The sequence below is a fragment of the Chiloscyllium punctatum genome, unplaced genomic scaffold, assembly GCF_047496795.1.
Source record: "Chiloscyllium punctatum isolate Juve2018m unplaced genomic scaffold, sChiPun1.3 scaffold_1603, whole genome shotgun sequence".
In the NCBI taxonomy this organism is placed as follows: Eukaryota; Metazoa; Chordata; class Chondrichthyes; order Orectolobiformes; family Hemiscylliidae; genus Chiloscyllium; species Chiloscyllium punctatum.
Window position 1 is genome coordinate 1 of NW_027311337.1, and position 5000 is coordinate 5000.

Consider the following 5000-nt stretch of genomic DNA (forward strand, 5'->3'; position numbering starts at 1 on the left):
CTGTACACGGGGGAGGCACCGGCCTCGAAGACGAGACCGTCGGCAGAACCGCCGGATCAAACCCGGCCGAGCTACCCGGGTTAGAAGCCTCAGAGTCGGGTTGAGCAGTCACGTCCACCCCCATTCCCTTTTGGACCACTTCCCACGGTTCGAAATGCACGAAAATCGGCCTGTACACGGGGGAGGGAGCCGCCTCGAAGACGAGACCGTCGGCAGAACCGCCGGTTCAAACCCGGCTGAGCTACCAGGCTCGGAAGCGCCAAAGTCGGGTTGAGCAGTCACATTCACTCCCATCCCCTTTTGGGCAACTTCCCACCGTTGCAAATGCATGAAAATCGGCCTGTACACGGGGGAGGGAGCCGCCTCGAAGACGAGACCGTCGGCAGAACCGCCGGATCAAACCCGGCTGAGCTACCAGGCTCGGAAGCGCCAAAGTCGGTATGAGCAGTCACATTCACTCCCATCCCCTTTTGGGCCACTTCCCACGGTTCGAAATGCACGAAAATCGGACTGAACACGGGGGAGGCTCCCCCCTCCAAAACGAGACCATCGGCAGAATCGACGGGTCAAACCCGGCCGAGCTACCCGGGTTAGAAGCCTCAAAGTCGGGTTGAGCAGTCACGTCCACCCCCATCCCCTTTTGGACCACTTCCCACGGTTCGAAATGCACGAAAATCGGCCTGTACACGGGGGAGGCACCCGCCTCGAAGACGAGACCGTCGGCAGACCCGCCGGATCAAACCCGGCCGAGCTACACGGCTTACAAGTCTCAATGTCGGTATGAGCAGTCACGTCCACCCCTATTCCCTTTTGGACCACTTCCCACGGTACGAAATGCATGAAAATCGGCCTGTACACGGGGGAGGCACCCGCCTCGAAGACGAGACCGTCGGCAGAACCGCCGGGTCAAACCCGGCTGAGCTACCCGGCTCGGAAGCGCCAAAGTCGGGTTGAGCAGTCACATTCACTCCCATCGACTTTTGGGCAACTTCCCACGGTTCGAAATGCACAAAATTCGGCCTGAACACGGGGGACGCTCCCCCCTCGAAGGCGAGACCGTCGGCAGAACCGCCGGGTCAAACCCGGCTGAGCTACCCGGGTCGGAAGCGCCAAGGTCGGTATGAGCAGTCACATTCACTCCCATCCCCTTTTGGACCGCTTCCCACGGTTTGAAATGCACGAAAATCGGCCTGTACACGGGGGAGGCTCCGCCCTCGAAGGCGAGACCGACGGCAGAACCGCCGGGTCAAACCCGGCCGGGCTACCCGGGTTAGAAGCCTCAGAGTCGGGTTGAGCAGTCACATTCACCCCCATCCCCTTTTGAACCTCTTCCCACCGTTGGAAATGCACGAAAATCGGCCTGTACACGGGGGAGGCGCCCCTCTCGAAGGCGAGACCGACGGCAGAACCGCCGGGTCAAACCCGGCCGAGCTACCCGGGTTAGAAGCCTCAGAGTCGGGTTGAGCAGTCACATTCACCCCCATTCCCTTTTGGACCACTTCCCACGGTACGAAATGCATGAAAATCGGCCTGTACACGGGGGAGGCACCCGCCTCGAAGACGAGACCGTCGGCAGAACCGCCGGGTCAAACCCGGCTGAGCTACCCGGGTCGGAAGCGCCAAGGTCGGTATGAGCAGTCACATTCACTCCCATCCCCTTTTGGACCGCTTCCCACGGTTTGAAATGCACGAAAATCGGCCTGTACACGGGGGAGGCTCCGCCCTCGAAGGCGAGACCGACGGCAGAACCGCCGGGTCAAACCCGGCCGGGCTACCCGGGTTAGAAGCCTCAGAGTCGGGTTGAGCAGTCACATTCACCCCCATCCCCTTTTGAACCTCTTCCCACCGTTGGAAATGCACGAAAATCGGCCTGTACACGGGGGAGGCCCCCCTCTCGAAGACGAGACCGTCGGCAGACCCGCCGGATCAAACCCGGCCGAGCTACACGGCTTACAAGTCTCGATGTCGGTATGAGCAGTCACGTCCACCCCCATTCCCTTTTGGACCACTTCCCACGGTACGAAATGCATGAAAATCGGCCTGTACACGGGGGAGGCACCCGCCTCGAAGACGAGACCGTCGGCAGAACCGCCGGGTCAAACCCGGCTGAGCTACCCGGCTCGGAAGCGCCAAAGTCGGGTTGAGCAGTCACATTCACTCCCATCCCCTTTTGGGCCACTTCCCACGGTTCGAAATGCATGAAAATCGGCCTGTACACGGGGGACGCTCCCCCCTCGAAGGCGAGGCCGTCGGCAGAACCGCCGGGTCAAACCCGGCTGAGCTACCCGGGTTAGATGCCTCAAAGTCGGGTTGAGCAGTCACATTCACCCCCATCCCCTTTCGGCCCCCTTCCCACGGTTGGAAATGCATGAAAATCGGCCTGTACACGGTGGGCGCTCCCCCCTCGAAGGTGAGACCTTCGGCAGAACCGCCGGGTCAAATCCTGCCGAGCTACCCGCGTTAGAGGTCTCAATGTCGGCTTCAGCAGTCACATTCAATCCCATTCCCGTTTGGACCTCTTCCCGCCGATGGAAATGCACAAAATTCGGCCTGAACACGCGGGACGCTCCCCCCTCGAAGGCGAGACCGTCGCCAGAACCGCCGGGTCAAATCCGGCTGAGCTACCCGCGTTACAGGTCTCAAAGTCGGGTTGAGCAGTCACGTTCACCCCCATCCCCTTTCGGACCCCTTCCCACGGTTGGAAATGCATGAAAATCGGCCTGTACACGGTGGGCGCTCCCCCCTCGAAGGTGAGACCTTCGGCAGAACCGCCGGGTCAAATCCGGCCGAGCTACCCGCGTTAGAGGTCTCAATGTCGGCTTCAGCAGTCACATTCAATCCCATTCCCGTTTGGACCTCTTCCCGCCGATGGAAATGCACAAAATTCGGCCTGAACACGCGGGAGGCTCCCCCCTCGAAGGTGAGACCTTCGGCAGAACCGCCGGGTCAAATCCGGCCGAGCTACCCGCGTTAGAGGTCTCAATGTCGGCTTCAGCAGTCACATTCAATCCCATTCCCGTTTGGACCTCTTCCCGCCGATGGAAATGCACAAAATTCGGCCTGAACACGCGGGACGCTCCCCCCTCGAAGGCGAGACCGTCGCCAGAACCGCCGGGTCAAATCCGGCCGAGCTACCCGCGTTAGAGGTCTCAATGTCGGCTTCAGCAGTCACATTCAATCCCATTCCCTTTTGGAACACTTCCCGCCGTTAACAATGCACGATATTCGGCCTGAACACGCGGGACGCTCCCCCCTCGAAGGTGAGACCTTCGGCAGAACCGCCGGGTCAAATCCTGCCGAGCTACCCGCGTTAGAGGTCTCAATGTCGGCTTCAGCAGTCACATTCAATCCCATTCCCGTTTGGACCTCTTCCCGCCGATGGAAATGCACAAAATTCGGCCTGAACACGCGGGGCGCTCCCCCCTCGAAGGCGAGACCGTCGCCAGAACCGCCGGGTCAAATCCGGCTGAGCTACCCGCGTTACAGGTCTCAAAGTCGGCTTCAGCAGTCACATTCAATCCCATTCCCTTTTGGAACACTTCCCGCCGTTAACAATGCACGATATTCGGACTGAACACGGGGGCCGGTCCGCCCTCGAAGTCAACACCGTCCGCAGAACCGCCGGGGCAAATCCGGCTGAGCTACCCCGCCCCCGAACACTCAAAGTCCCTCTGAAGCCTTGCATTCGCCTCCTTGGAAAATTGACGTCAAACATTACCAAAATCGGGGGCACGAGCACTAAAGCTAAGTCTCACCCTTTCCCTATCCCTAACCAGGAACCGAACGCCCACCCTCAGCCTCACACCAACGCCGGTGCCACTCCAGACAGACACACCCTTCAAAACCACACCCATCCGGCCATGCAACTCAAAAAGGGTCCAAATTCAGAAACACCCCCTTCAAAAGGCACTCCATCCTCGGCCACACCACCGGGACATGCTCCCCTCGGCGATAATTAAGCCCCCACCACTATTTGAAGCCAACCGCAGCCGCAACTCGAACGGAGAAATCAGTAACCAATTCAAAAATGCGCTTGGTTACTGATTTCTACTGAGCCGAAAAAATTCTAAGTGTCGGTGGTTACTGATTTATACCAACCCGAAAATATTCTAAGTGTCGGTGGTTACTGATTTATACCAACCCGAAAAAATTCTAAGTGTCAGTGGTTACTGATTTATACCAACTCGAAAAAATTCTAAGTGTCAGTGGTTACTGATTTATACCAACCCGAAAATATTCTAAGTGTCAGTGGTTACTGATTTGTACCGACCCGAAAATATTCTAAGTGTCAGTGGTTACTGATTTATACCAACCCGAAAAAATTCTAAGTGTCAGTGGTTACTGATTTATACCAAGTCGAAAAAATTCTAAGTGTCAGTGGTTACTGATTTATACCAACCCGAAAATATTCTAAGTGTCAGTGGTTACTGATTTATACCAACTCGAAAAAATTCTAAGTGTCAGTGGTTACTGATTTATACCGACCCGAAAAAATTCTAAGTGTCAGTGGTTACTGATTTATACCAACTCGAAAATATTCTAAGTGTCGGTGGTTACTGATTTATACCAACCCGAAAAAATTCTAAGTGTCAGTGGTTACTGATTTATACCAACTCGAAAAAATTCTAAGTGTCGGTGGTTACTGATTTATACCAACTCGAAAATATTCTAAGTGTCGGTGGTTACTGATTTATACCAACCCGAAAATATTCTAAGTGTCAGTGGTTACTGATTTATACCAACTCGAAAAAATTCTAAGTGTCAGTGGTTACTGATTTATACCAACTCGAAAATATTCTAAGTGTCGGTGGTTACTGATTTATACCAACCCGAAAATATTCTAAGTGTCAGTGGTTACTGATTTATACCAACTCGAAAAAATTCTAAGTGTCAGTGGTTACTGATTTATACCAACTCGAAAATATTCTAAGTGTCGGTGGTTACTGATTTATACCAACCCGAAAATATTCTAAGTGTCAGTGGTTACTGATTTGTACCGA